The 16,181-nt window shown below is 37.3% G+C and overlaps 1 protein-coding gene across 21 annotated transcripts in view; it reads right to left on the bottom strand.

Annotated features, from left to right (window-relative positions):
• The window catches only part of LOC131756068 (protocadherin gamma-C4), a 173,965-nt gene that overhangs the window by 32,807 nt on the left and 124,977 nt on the right, over positions 1-16,181 (bottom strand). The window lies entirely within an intron of this gene.

Below are 16,181 nucleotides of genomic sequence, written 5' to 3'. Positions count from 1 at the left end.
TATGATATAAGTTAGAACTGAGTTGTACATCCTTAGACAAGAAACTACCCTCTAAGGTTTCCCGAGTTCCTATCTTATTAAATGAATAAGGCAGATAAAATCCTGGCACACAGTAAGTCTTAATTAATGATGCACATCACCCCATTAGATACTAGATGTAAAGAACCTCATACTATTTCTGTACGCTTATCTTGGACACCACTTTGGTTGCATATAGTCCTTTCTGAATTTTAACTGAACCTTGAGGAAGGGTGGTAGGCAGCAAGGTTAGATAGATATATAGGAAGTAAGTATATATAGGATATTTATTGAAGAGATGAAAATCCATATTTGACCTGTCTCTCCATGTACTCAATACTTTCTCTCTTAAAACCTCCAGTTGTTTTTTTTTTTTTTTTTTTTTGCGGTATGTGGGCTTCTCACTGTTGTGGCCTCTCCCGTTGCGGAGCACAGGCTCCGGACGCACAGGCTCAGCGGCCATGGCTCACGGGCCCAGCCGCTCCACGGCATGTGGGATCTTCCTGGACCGGGGCACGAACCCGTGTCTCCTGCAACAGCAGGATTCTCAACCACTGCGCCAACAGGGAAGCCCAAACCTCCAGTTTTAAATACTCAAATTTGACAATTGTCCATACCACCAAGAAGGCTGATAGGTATTAGAAGATTAGAATATAGAATTTAGAACATATATAGTAGCCCAGCCACTTGCTACTCAAAGTGTGAGCCAAGGACCAATGGCATGGTCATCACCTGGGAGCTGTTAGAAATGCAGAAATACCCCCACTCCAGACCTACTGAATCAGAATTTGCATTTTAACAAAAAGCCAGGGTGATGTGAATGTACATTGAAGTTTGAGAAGCACTGATCTAGTAGGTTTTTCAGACATACCAATTTATCAATCATTCTTTCCCTATTCACCATCACTTAATTGACATTCTGGTTTTCAAAAACTAGCTTTTAAAAGCTGAGGTAGTTTTTCCCTTTAACAATAAGGCCCATAGTTTTCCTAAGACCTCTTCATAAGCCAGCAGAACCCTCCTTGGATCCATTGTTTACAGTAGCAAGAGTGATCTTAAAATTTTAATCGAATCAGAAGATTCTCCAGCTCAAAACTTCTCAGCAGCATCTCACTCACTACTCCTGAAATAAAATACCAAATCCTTTGCATAGTATCCAAGTTCTCAAGCCTTCCCCTTCTCTCAATATTTTATTACACTGCTTTCAGTGTGGTCGTCACCCAAGCTCTTCATGCTTTTTTCTCCTAGGAAAGCTTCTTTCCCTTCCTTCCCTTTGCTTTTGCTAATTTCTACAAATCTTTCAGGTCTCAGTTTAAATGTTGTTTCCTAATAGAGGTCTTCCTTAGGCCCCACTTAAAACCAGGATCCTTTGTTATGCTCCCACATAGAACCTTATATTTTCCTTTATTGAACCTAGCACAATTTAAAATTTTATAATTATATTTTGTTTAAGCATAGTGCCTGCCTCTCCCACTAAAAAAATAAAGCTGCAAGAAGGCAGAGACCATGCCTGTTTTGATTATCACTTGTCTCCTCAGTGACTAGCACAGTAGGCACTTGATGCTTAATTTTTCCCAGCTTTATGGAAGTATGACTGACAAACAAAATTATATAAATTAAGGTGTACAACATGATGATTTAATATATGTATATATTGTGAGATGATCAACACAATATAGTTAACACATCCATCACCTCACCTAGTTACCATTTTTTAAGGTGTGTGGTAAGAACATTTAAGACTTACTCTTAACAAATTTCAAGTTACACTACAACATTGTTAACTATAGTCACCATGTTGTACATCAGATTCCAGAACTCATTCATTTTATAACTGATAATTTGTACCCATTGACCAACATCTCCCCATACTTAAGGCTTATTAATATAGCAATCTTTATGCTAATGGCATAGTAATCATTAAATGCAGCAAGGACTATCTATATTCATTTGTATCCATTTTCCCTAGGAGAAAGCATCTTTGGAAGATACAGTCAGTCTTTTAAGCTACCAGTGGTGCTAGTGAAACTATTTCTTAACCTAATGATTTGAAAGAGAAAACATAGTTTGCCAAAGAGCCAAGCAAGGTGTGGTAATATAACTCTCACTGGACATAAAACTTGCTGTCACCTATATCCAGGGGAAATGGAAGTACCAGTGTACAGGATCAATGGAATTTTCCAGTCTCTATCTTCTTTCCTCTCTGTTTTATAATTCCAAGAGAGCCTTAGATCAACAAGATGCAGCAAACAATTTTAAAATAGAAAGTGAATCTATTATAGTGTTCAACAGTGAGGCCTTAGTGTCAAAAAGACTTGAGTTCCAATACTGGACATTATACTTAGTAGCTATGTAACCATGAAGCTTTTATTTTTAACTTTTATTTTCTTTATGTATAAAATGGGAATAATAATAGTACTCCTTGACATAATCACCGGTATCTCAGTCTTTTATTTTAATCTTTTAACAGCTTTGTACTTACCGTACAGCTCACTTGGACAATCAATGATTTTTAGCAATTTTATACAGTTACACAACCAATACCACAATCCAATTTTAGAATACTCCCATCAACCCCCCAAATCCTTCATGCCTGTCTGCAGTCAATCCTTGCTCTCACCTCCAGCTTCAGGTAGCCACTGATCGATTTTCTATATAGTTTTCCTCTTTCTAGAAATTTCACAAAAAAGGGAGTTATAAAATGCATAGCCTTTTGGATGCTCAACATCACTAATTATCAGAGAAATGCAAATCAAAGCTGCAAATGAGGTACCACCTCACACCGGTCAGAACGGCTATCATTTAAAAGTCCACAAATAATGCATGCTGGAGAGGGTGTGGAGAAAAGGGAACCCTCCTACACTGTCAGTGGGAATGTAAGTTAGTGCATCCACTATGGAAAACAGTTTGGAGGTTTCTCAGAAAACTAAAAATAGAATTACCATATGATCCAGCAATCCCAATCCTGGGCGTATATCTGGACAAAACTATAATTCAAAAAAGATACACGCCTCCCTATATTCATAGCAGCACTATTCACAATAGCCAAGACCTGGAAACAACCTAAATGTCCATTGACAGATGAATGGATAAAGAAGATGTGGTACATATATACAATGGAATATTACACAGTATAAAAAAGAACAAAATCCGGGTTTCCGTGGTGACACAATGGTTGAGAGTCTGCCTGCCTATGCAGGGGACACGGGTTCATGCCCAGGTCCGGGAAGACCCCACGTGCCGCGGAGCGGCTGGGCCCGTGAGCCATGGCCGCTGAGCCTGCGCGTCCGGAGCCTGTGCTCCGCAACGGGAGAGGCCACAACAGTTGAGAGGCCCGCGTACCACACACACACACAAAAAGAACAAAATAATGCATTTGCAGCAACATGGATGAAACTAGAGATTATCAAACTAAATCAGAAAGAGAAAGACAAATACCATATGATATCCCTTATATGTGGAATCTAAAAAATGGCACAAATGAACTTATCTACAAAACAGAAGCAGACTCATAGACATAGAGAGCAGACTCGTGGTTGCCAAGGGGTAGGGGGAGAGAGAGAGAGATGGACTGCGAGTTCGGGGTTGGTTGATGCAAACTACTACATATAGAACGGAAAAACAACAAGGTCTTACTGTACAGCATAGGGAACTATACACAATCTCCTGGGATAAACCATAGTGGAAAAGAATATAAAAAAGAATGTATATGTGTGTAACTGAGTCACTCTGCTGCCACACTGTAAATCAACTATACTTCAATTAAAAAAATTTTTTTAAATGCATAGCCTTTTGTATCTGGCTTCTTTCACTTAGCATAATGTCACAACCAATTCTTAACCACACCCTCAAAAATGTTCTGTCTCGGGCTTCCCTGGAGGCGCAGTGGTTGAGAATCTGCCTGCCAATGCAGGGGACACGGGTTCGTGCCCCGGTCCGGGAAGATCCCACATGCCGCGGAGCGGCTGGGCCCGTGAGCCATGGCCGCTGAGCCGGTGCGTCCAAAGCCTGTACTCCGCAACGGGAGAGGCCACAACAGTGAGAGGCCCGCATACCAAAAAAAAAAAAAAAAAAAAAAAAAAAAAGTTCTGTCTCCAATGTTCCTCATCTAATAATGGGCACTTCTAGTCTAGTAAAAAATTCTCAGGTCATCCTTAACATCTTTTTCTACATTCCAACATTTAATTCATTACCAGTTCATGTCAATGCTTACTACCTCCAAAATATACTTTGAATCTATCAATTACTTTCCCCTCTACCCCTACCACCTGAGACAAAGTCACCTTAAATACTGTCAGCTTCCTCTCTGGTCTTCTTACTTCCTCTTTTGCTTTCCCTAAACCCCATTTCACATGTGGAAACCTGAAGAATCTTTCAAAAATATATATTAAATTATATACTCTCCTCGCTAAACACAGCGCTTGGTACCAGGACTGGCTACATAATTTGCGGGACAAGCACATAATGAAAACAGGGGGCTCCCTGTTAAAATATTACTACAATTTCAAGATGATGACAGCAGACCATTAAACCAAATGCAGGGCCCTTCTAAGGTTGGGAACCAGTATGACTGCACAGTTCACATGCCCATGAAAATGGCCTTGCCTGGCACAGAGAAGCTCTCCATAAGTATTGCCTAATATTATTTTTAAAATATTAGGTAATTACCTAATATTATTTATTCCAAGAGGATTAATAATATCAGAAAATCTTATTCATGATACTATTAAATTAATGAATTCAAGGAAAAACATATGTATTATCCCCTAAAAGCCTAAATATCATCTAGTAATCTTTGAATTCAATCTAATTTGCCAATTTGAGGAACATCCTAAGGTCAAATTAAGAGATAATTTAAGGAGAAATTATATAAAAACAGATAATCAATAGATCAACATGTACCACAATTCAGACAGGTGGGATATTCAAGGATTTGGTGGAAGCTGAATGGTTTAGCCTTAATATTTCCGTGAAGTTCATCTGAAGTTTATTTATGTGAGAAAATATTTTGCATACTTTGATTTGAAAAGATGATCTATGAACCTTAAGAATAAGAAATTATTTCATTAAAATATTTTGGAACTACGATCAGTGATTTAGAGGCCAAAGTTTAAGCAAATAAAAAAAAAGAGGTTTATTTCTCCCTTCTGTTTGAGTGATAATCTCTTCTAGTCTTGATCACATCAGTACTATTACTGTTTATTATACCACAAAGCTTAAATATGCCAGGAAACTACCCTCAAAAAATTGCTAACTTTCTCCATATGAAAATATCCCAATTTCATCCCAAGATGAAATTTAATTTTTCCCCAGCACACTATTATATTGTTACCTGAATTATTATCAATTTTTTGAAACAGGTAGCCTTGTAAGGCTGAGTTATATTTCTAAACGAAGTAATTGACTTGAATATATAATGATAACTTTGAGTGAGAAAGAAGTGTGACTTTCTGATCTTTAAAACCTTCCAGCCAATATAGAAGTTTAGTACATGATATAGATGCAATCTAAATCACCGAGACAAGGATGAAGTTTTTAATAAGCAGTACTGGGACAACTGGATAGCCACTTAGAAAAAAAAGAAAAAAAAGAAAAAATTAGCTCCATACCAGCACACACAAGAATAAAGTCCATATAGATCAGGGATCTAAATGTACAAACCAAAATACCATACAAGTACTAGAAGAAAACTGATGGATTTTTCTACAACCTGAGTGTGGAACTCTGACTCAAAACCTAAGTGGAATGTAGAAAAGGACTGATTCATTTGGTTACATGAAAATAAAGGGGGAAAAACATTGCAGTGCAAAAATACCATATACAAAGTTGAAGGCAAATGACAAGCTAGGAGAAAATATTTGCAACTTATATCTTGGACAAAGGGCTAATATCGCTAAACATACAAATAACTTTCTAAAAGACAAAATACTAAAAAAACTCTAGAAGATAGAAAATAGAATAATGAATATAAAACATGAACAATTTTTAGAAAGATAAACTGGCTCTTAAACATATGAAGAGGTATTTAACTTCAACAGTAATGAGAGAAATTCTAATTGAAATGATTTTGAGATTTTAAAAACTGATCAGATTGGCAAAAATTAAAAAGCTTGACAACATATTCTATAGATGAGGCTATGGGAAAGTAAACATTCTCATCTATTGGAATGCAAAATGGTATAATCTGTATATAGGGAAATAGTTATATCTAACAGAACTACATATGTACTTGCCCTATGACTTAGAAATCACACTTTTAGAAATTTACCCTAAATATATACCTCAAAAATTATGAAAATACATATATGGACCAGGTTATTCATTATAGCATTATTTGTAATTGCAAAAAGACTGAAAGCTACCTAAACATAAAACTATAGTTGGTTGAATACACTATGATATGTACACATACAATGGAGTTTTATGAAGCTACAAAGAAAGATCTTTGTAAAATGATATAGAATGATTTCCAGAATATATTGTTAGTGCAAAAAGCAAAGTGAAAACCTTTTCTTCTGACATTGTGGAACTAGCCATACCACTATAAACAAATAGAAAATTGATGAAAATATGTAGAAAAATGCTTTTAGCCATTGGCTCAAAAGGAGTGCAAGACTGAGAGAAGGGAAGCAATGAGATGAGCCCCAGGATCTCTGTTATTTTGCCTGGAGGCAATTTTCAGAGAAAAAAAGATTTTAAAAAAATGAACAGTGTTTCAGCAACCTGTGGGAAAATATCAAGTGGTCTAACATAAGTGAAATTGGAGTTCTCTAATTTTGTATGTGTGTGTGTGTGCATGTGATAAATAGTATTTGAATAAATATAGCCCCAAACTTCCTAAATCTAAAGAAAATTATAGACCCACAGAATCAAGAAGTTCAAGTATGCTACCCCAAGTAGGATTAAACACACCACAAAGAAAATGCACCATAAAGAAAACACACAATAAAGAAAAATACACCAAAGGTCCATCATCATCAAATTTCTGAAAACCATTGATAAAGAGAAAAATTTAGAAGCAGTCAGGAAATACAGGAGAACAAACATAAGAAAGATTGCAGACTTCGCATCAAAAATAATGCAAGGCAGAAGAAAGAGGAAGAATATCTCTAAAGTGCTGAAAGAAAAATATTGGTAACCTAGAATTCTATATCCAGCAAAAGTACCTTTCAAAAATGAAAGTAAAATAAAGATTTTTTTTTCAGACAAACAAAAACCTAGAAAATGTATAACCAGAAGATCTATACTACAAGAAACATTAAAGAAAGCTCTTTAGTCAAAAGGAAAAGTGACACCGATGGAAACTTGGGTCTGTGTAAGAAATCAGTGATAGAAATGATAAAAATGTAGGTTGCATATTAAAGACTTTTCATGTTTAAATTTCTTTAAAAGATAAATGATTACCTAAAGCAAAAATAATAACAACATATTGTGGGGCTTAAAATACTACAGTAGTAAAATGTGTGGCAACAATGGCACTAAAAAACAATGGAGGGGAAATGGAAGTATACTGTTAAAGTGGTGTAATATTACTCAAATTCGATTACATTTATGATCATAAGTTAAAGATGCATAGTGTAAACCACAGAACAAACACTTAAAAATCAAAGAGGATACTTAATAAACCAATATCAGAGACAAAACAGAATACTAAACAATAACCTAGAAGGCAGAAAACGATAAAAGAAGAAATTAACAATGGATGGAGAGCACACATGGGTGGTGAACAGACACCAACTGCTGCCCCCACCGAACCAGAAGCGTGTGCGGGGCTGCTGCACCTACACACACCATATCAAGGGGATAACAGCCAGCACACACTAAGGAAAGAGGCAGCAAGCACCCAAACCAAAAGCAGCCCCTTGATTCTGGACAAATTGGTGGAGTAGAAAAACTTGAGCCCACTTCCTCTCATGAAAACACCAAAATCCCAACTGCTGAAGAACCATCAACAAAAAAGACTGGAACCAACCAAAAAAGATATTTTACATCCAAAAACAAAGAAGAAGCCACAACAAGATGTTAGGAGTAGCACTTTCATGATATAAAGAAATCCCATAGGGAGTTCCTTGGTGGCCTAGTGGTTAGGATTTGGTGCTTTCACTGCAAATGCCTGGGTTCAATCCCTGGTCAGGGAACTGATATCCTGCAAGCTGCATGGCATGGCAAAAAAAAAAAAAAAAAAAGGAAGAAGAAATCCCATGCCCACTGGGTAGGCAACTCACAAACTGGAAAAAAAATTATATCGCAGAGGATCACCCAGAGGAGTGAGAGTTCTGAGCCCCACGTCAGGCTCCCCAGTCTGAGTGTCTTGCATTGGGAGGAGGAGCCCCCAGGGCATCTGGCTTTTAAGGACAGTGGGGCTTGAGTGCACGAGCTCCACAAGACTAGGGGAAATGAAGACTCCACTCTAGGAAGATGCACACAGATTTCATGTGCACTGGGACCCAGCACAAAGCAATGACTCCATAGAAGCCTGAGCTAGACTTACCTGCAGGTCTTGGAAGGTCTACTGGTGGGGTTGGCTGTGGCTCACTGTGGGGGTAAGGACACTGGTGGCAGAGGCCCCAGGGAATATTGATTGGCATGAGCTCTCCTGGAGGTCGTCATTTTGGCACTGAGACCTGGCCAACAGCCTGCAGGCTCCAGTGCTGGGACCCCTCAGGCCAAGAAACCAGTGACGGGGAACACAGCCCCATCTGTCAGCAGTCAGGCTGCCTAAAGTTGTACTGAGCTCACAGTCACTGCTAAACACACCCCTTGACATGGCCCTCCCCATCAGAGGGACAAGACCCAACTCCACCCACAAGCGGGCAGGCACCAGTTCCTTTCACAAGGAAGCCTGCACAAGCACCTGGACCAACCTCACCCACCAGAAGGCAGACACCAGAAGCAAGAAGAATTACGATCCTGCAGCCTGTGGAAAGGAGACCACAACCACAGAAAGTTAGACAAAATGAGACTGCAGAGAAATACATTCCAGACGAAGGAACAAGATAAAAACCCAGAAGAACAACTAAGTGAAGTGGAGATAGGCAACTTACCTGAAAAAGAATTCAGAGATGACAGTAAAGATGATCCAAGATCTCAGAAAAAGAATGGAGGCACAGACCAAGAAGATACAAGAAATGTTTGAGAGAGCTAGAAGATCTAAAGAACAAGCAAACAGAGATGAACAATACAATAACTGAAATGAAAAATACACTAGAAGGAATCAATAGCAGAATAAATGAAGCAGAAGAACGAACAAGTGACCTGCAAGACAGATGGGTGAAAATCACTGCTGTGGAACAGAATAAAGAAAAGAACAATGAAAATAAGTGAGAACAGTCTCAGAGACCTCTGGGATAGTGTTAAATGCACAAACATTCACATTATAGGGGTCCCAGAAGGAGAAAAGAGAGAGAAAGGGTCTGAGAAAATATTTGAAGAGATTATAGCTGAAAACTTCCCTAACATGGGAAAGGAAACATTCACTCAAGTCCAGGAAGTGCAGAGAGTCCTATACAGCATAAACCCAAGGAGGAACACACAGAGACACATATTAATCAAACTCACAAAAATTAAAGACAAAGAGAAAATAATAAAAACAATGAGCATAAAGCAACAAATAACATACAAGGGAACACCCATAACCTTATCAGCTGATTTTTCAGCAGAAACTCTGCAGGTCAGAAGGGAGTGGCATGATACATTTAAAGTGAGGAAAGGGGAAAACCTACAACCAAGGTTACTCTACCCAGCAAGGCTCTTATTCAGATTTGACAGAAAAATCAAAATCTTTACAGACAAGCAAAACTAAGAGAATTCATCACCAACAAACCAGCTTTAGGACAAATGCTAAAGGAACTTCTCTAGGTGGAAAAGAAAAGGCCACAAATATAAACAAGAAAATTACAAATGGGAAAGCTCACTGGTAAATGCAAGCATACAGTAAATGAAGGAAATCATCCACACACAAATATGCTATCAAAACCAGCAATCGTGAGAAAAGGAGAGTACAAATGCAGGATATTGAAAGTGCATTTGAAATTAAAAGACAAGCAACTTAAAACAATCCTGTATATAAATATATATATATATATATATATAAAGACTGCTATATCAACCTCATGGATATATGTACCCCAAAGTTCATTGCAGCACTATTTACAATAGCCAGGACATGGAACCAACCTAAATGTCCTTTGATGGAGGAATGGATAAGGAAGATGTGCAATTACACACACACACACACACACACACACACACACACACACACACGAATATTACTCAGCCATAAAAAAGAATGAAATAATGCCATTTGCAGCGACATAGATGCACCTAGAGAATACTATACTAGGTGAAGTACGTCAGACTGAGAAAGATAAACATAATATGATATCACTTATCTGTGGAATTTTTTTAAAAAGTGATAAAAAGAATTTATATACAAAACAGAAACAGACTCAGAGACTTCAAAAACAAACTCATGGTTACTAAAGTGGAAACGTTGGGCTTCCCTGGTGGCGCAGTGGTTGAGAATCTGCCTGCCAATGCAGGGGACATGGGTTTGAGCCCTGGTCTGGGAAGTTCCCACATGCCGCGGAGCAACTGGGCCTGTGAGCCACACTACTGAGCCTGCACATCTGGAACTTGTGCTCTGCAACAAGAGAGGCCGCAACAGTGAGAGGCCCATGCACCGCGATGAAGAGTGGCCCCTGCTCGCCGCAACTAGAGAAAGCCCTCACACAGAAACGAAGACCCAACACAGCCAAAAATAAAATAAATAAATAAAGAAGCTTTCATTAAAAAAAAAAGTGGAAACGTAGCAGGGAGGGATAAATTAGGAGTTTAGGATTAACATATACATACTACTATATATAAAATAGGTAATCAACACGGTCCTACTGTATAGCACAGGGAAATGTACTCAATATTCTGTAATAACCTATATGGGAAAAGAATCTGAAAAAGAATGGATATATGTATATGTGCAACTGAATCACTTAGCTGTACACCTGAAACTAACACAACACTGTAAATCAACTATACTCCAATATAAAATAAAAATTAAATTAATAAAAAGTTCCATAAGAAAAAAAACAATGCATGGACAAGGAGAAAACAAAGAGCACAATGGTGGACATAATCATATCAATATTACATTAAATGTAAGAGATCTGAACATGCCAATTAAAGATAAATGGTGGATAAAAAAGCCTCAACTATGTCCTTCTGCAGAAAAAATACTTTATATATAAAGAATTGAAAAAGATATACTATGCAGCACTAACTATAAGAAAGCTAGAGTGGCCACATTAATATCAGAAAAAATTAGGCCTTAAGACGAGATATATTAGCAGAGATAAAGAGAGATATTACAAAATGACGAAAAGGTCAATGTATCAAGTATCAAGAATATTTAACAATCTCATATGTCTATTTACCCAAAGAAAATTAAAAGGGAAAAAGAGGGACATTATACAATGATAAGAGTGTCAGTCCACCAGGAAGACATAGCCATCTTAAATGTGTATGTACTTAACAATAGAACTTCAAAATACATTAAGCAAAAACATACAACTGAAAGGTAAAATAGATGAATCCACCAAAATATAGGTGGAGACTTCAATTTGACAACAATTGACAGAACTACTAACAAAAATGTATAAGTGAACATTTGATAAAACTTTTTCAATAATTGATACAATTACTAACTAGAATATCAAAAAAGTGAGGAACATCATTAACTTATAGGGCCTAACTGACACTTACAGAACATATGCCCCCCAAACAGAATACAGATTCTATTCAAGTACCCATGGAACATTCTGATTGTATCCAGGGTCAGAAAACAAAGCTCAACAATTTTAAAAGAATCACACAAAATATATGCTCTGAGCATCCTGAAATTAAGCTAAAATTCACTAACAGAAAGTCCACAGGAAAATCGCCAAACATTTGGAAATAAAGACAATTCTAAATAATCCATGGGTTAAAGAGTAAGTCTTAAAGAAAATTTAAAAATAAACTTACTGAATGAAAATGAAGATACAGTGTATCAAAATTTATGGGATGCAACTAAAGCATTCCTAGAGGGAAATATATAGCACTAAATAAAGATAAACATTCTCAAATAAATAAACTATGATCTCACCTCAAGAAACCCTTGAGAAAAAGAGTTTCTTTAGAAAAAGAGCTAAATAAACATAAAGGAAGCAGAAGCAAAAGATAATAAATTCAATAGCAGAAATCAATCAAATTGGGACTTTCCTGGTGGCGCAATGGTTAAGAATCCACCTGCCAATGCAGAGGACATGGGTTTCAGCCCTGGTCTGGGAAGATCCCACATGCCGTGGAGCAATAGAGCCCATGCTCCACAACAAGAGAAGCCATCACAATGAGAAGCCTGTGCACCAGACTGAAGAGTAGCCCATGCGTGCTGCAACTAGAGAAAGTCCGTGTGCAGCAACAAAGACCCAATGCAGCCAAAAATAAATAAATAAATAAATCTATTTTAAAAAAAGAAATCAATCAAATTGAGCTCCTAGGTATATATCCAAGATAAATTAAAGCATATGTTCATAAAAAGACTTGTAGCAAATGTTCATAGCAACATTTTTCACAATAGCCCCAAACTGGAATCAATCCAAATGTCCATCAATGGTTAAATGGATAAACAGAATGTGGTATAATCTTACAATGAAATACTATTCAACAATAAAAGGAATGAAGTGCTGATACATACTACAATATGGAAGAATCTCAAAAACATTATGCTGAGTGAAAAAAGCCAACACAAAAAAACTACATATTTTATATGAAATTTCTACAAAAGGAAAAACTATAGAGACTGAAATCAAGTCAGTGGTTGCCTGGGGCTCAGCATGGAGTAGGAATTAACTGCAAACAGACACAAAGGAAATCTCTGAGGTAAAGGAAATGTTCTAAAACTGGATAGAGAGGATGGGTGCATAGCAGTACAAAGTACCAAAACTGGTCTAACTTGTCACCCTTAAAATGGGTGAAGTTTATGATATGTGAATTATAACTCAATAAGACTATTTTAAAAGAAAAATAGAAATCAATAAAACTGAAAACAGAAAAACAATAGAGAAAATCAATGGCACAAAAAGCTGGTTCTCTGAAAAGCAGTAAAACTGGTAAACAAATTGACAAACTCTAGCAAGACTGACAAACCAATATCCACAATGAAACAGGGGATATCACTACAGACCCAACAAACATTAAAAGGACTATAAGGGAATATTATGAACAACTGTTTGCATCTAAACTTGACAGTTTAGATGAAATGGACCACTTGCTCAAAAATAAAAGCTGCCACAACTTACCCAATATAAAATGGATAATCTAAATAGTCCTATAGCTAGTAAAGAAATTGAATTCATAGTTTAAAAATTCCCCAAAAGAAATCTCTGAGCCCAGATGGTTGTACTGGGGAATTCTACCAAATTTTTAAAGAAGAATTAACACCAATTCTACAATCTCTCTGAGAAAATAGAAGAGGAGAAAACACTTTCCATTGCATTTTATGAAGCAATGATTACCCTGATATCAAAAGGCAAACAAAGAAAGCACACAAAAAAGAGAAAACTACAAACCAATATTCCTCATGAATGTAGGTACAAAAACCCTTTACAATCATTTGCAAATAGAATTCAGCAATATGCAAAAAGAACTACACTTTATGACCAAGTGGAGTTTATTCCAGGGATGCAAGCCTGGTTCAATATTTGAAAATTAGTTAATGTAATTCACTGTATCAACAGGCTAAATAAGAAAAACCACATGATCATATACATGGATGCAGAAAATGCATGTGACAAAATTGAACACCCATTTATGAAAAAGAAAAAGACACTCTCAGAAAACAAGGAATAGGGGAGATCTTCCTCAACTTAATAAAGAGCATCCACACAAACCTAAAGCAAACATTATACTTAACATTAAAAGACTAAATCCCCCCCACCTAAGGTTAGGAAGAAGCCAAAGATGTCCACTGTCACTATTCTTTGTCAGCATAATACTAGAAGTTCTAGACAGTGCAGTAGCCTAGGAAAAGAAAGGACATACAGATTGAAACAAAAGTAATACTGTGCTGTCTGCAGATGATATGACTGTCTACGTAAAAAATTCCAAGGAATCTACAAGAAAACTCCTAGAACCAGAAAGTGACTTCAGCAAGGTCATAGGATACAAGATTAACATATTAAAATCTATTCTATTTCTATATACTGTCAATGAACACGTGGAATTGAAATGAAAAGCCCAGCACCATTTACAATTGTTCAAAAAGTGAAATTCTTAGATATAACTCTAACAAAATATGTACAGAACTTGTAGCCTGAAACTTAAAAGATGCTGATGAAAGAAATTAAAGAGTCACACGACTCAAGTCCAGAAGCAAGTAGGTGTCATGATTAGGTTGCTCCAGTAGCATAAATATGTCACAAAGGACCTGATTTCTTTCCCTCCTCTATTTAACATACAATGGTATTCTTCCTGGTATAGCTCCACACTAAGGCTGCCTGCCTCCTCTGTGGCCTTAACATGGTTGTTACTAACTCCTGCATGCTTCCATTTCCTGAGGAATAAAAAACATCTTCCTTAAATCCCAGCATACTCCTCCCTTCAACTTAGTTTGGCCAAGTGGTTTTCTTCTGTTTGTTTTGGGGTTGTTTTTTTTTTTTTTTTGGCCACGTGGCTTGCTGGATCTTAGTTCCCCGAACAGGGATGGAACCAAGGCCATGGCAGTGAAAGCACTGAGTCTTCTATGATTGCTGTGGCTAAAACTTCCAAAACTATGTAGAATAATAGTGGTGAGAGTGGGTAACCTTGTCTTGTTCCTGATCTTAGTGGGAATAGTTTCAGTTTTTCACCATTGAGGACGATGTTGGCTGTGGGTTTGTCATATATGGCCTTTATTATGTTGAGGAAAGTTCCCTCTATGCCTACTTTCTGCAGGGTTTTTATCATAAATGGGTGTTGAATTTTGTCGAAAGCTTTCTCTGCATCTACTAAGATGATCATATGGTTTTTCTCCTTCAATTTGTTAATATGGTGTAACACGTTGATTGATTTGCATATATTGAAGAATCCTTGAATTCCTGGAAGAAACCCCACTTGATCATGGTGTATGATCCTTTTAATGTGCTGTTGGATTCTGTTTGCTAGTATTTTGTTGAGGATTTTTGCATATATGTTCATCAGTGATATTGGCCTGTAGTTTTCTTTTTTTGTGACATCATTGTCTGGTTTTGGTATCAGGGTGATGTTGGCCTCGTAGAATGAGTTTGGGAGTGTTCCTCCCTCTGCTATATTTTTTTTTTTTTTTTTTTTTTTTTTTTTTTTTTTGTGGTATGCGGGCCTCACTGTTGTGGCCTCTCCCGTTGCGGAGCACAGGCTCCGGATGCGCAGGCTCAGCGGCCATGGCTCACGGGCCCAGCCGCTCCGCGGCATGTGGGATCTTCCCAGACCGGGGCACGAACCCGTGTCCCCTGCATCGGCAGGCGGATTCTCAACCACTGCGCCACCAGGGAAGCCCCCTCTGCTATATTTTTGAAGAGGAAAGCACTGAGTCTTAACCACTGGACCACCAGGAACTCTCATGGCCAACTGACTTTTGACAGAATTGCAAAAGTGATTCAATGTAGGAAGTGTAGTCTTTTCAACAAATGGTACTGAAACAATTGGTCATCCATAGATAAAAAATTGACTCTCAACCTAAAGACAGATTATGCTTTTTATTTCTTGGATAAATATCTAAATACCCCCTATGTTAGAAGATAACATAGGAGAAAAATCTTCAGGGCTTAGGGTATGTGAACAGTTTTTAGACCTGACACCAAAAGCATGATCCAAAAAATAAATTGCACTTCACTGAAACTTAAAACTTTTGCTTTAGGAAGATCCTGTTAAGGGGATGAAAAGACAAGCTATAGACTGGAAGACAATTATTTCCAAACCACGTATCTGACAAAAGACTCATATGTAGAATATATAAATAACTCTCAAAATTCAACAGTAATAAAAAATCCAAATAGAAAATGGGCAAAATGCAAAATCAGACGTCTCACTGAAGAAGCGGTGACAAATAAGAATATGAAAAGATTCAATATCATTAGCCATTATAGAAATGTAAATTAAAACCACCAAGAGAT

The sequence above is a fragment of the Kogia breviceps genome, chromosome 4 (assembly GCF_026419965.1).
Source record: "Kogia breviceps isolate mKogBre1 chromosome 4, mKogBre1 haplotype 1, whole genome shotgun sequence".
NCBI classification, from domain to species: domain Eukaryota; kingdom Metazoa; phylum Chordata; class Mammalia; order Artiodactyla; family Physeteridae; genus Kogia; species Kogia breviceps.
The sequence above is the reverse complement of the archived record's forward strand: the minus strand, read 5'-3'. Positions and strand labels throughout refer to the sequence as shown.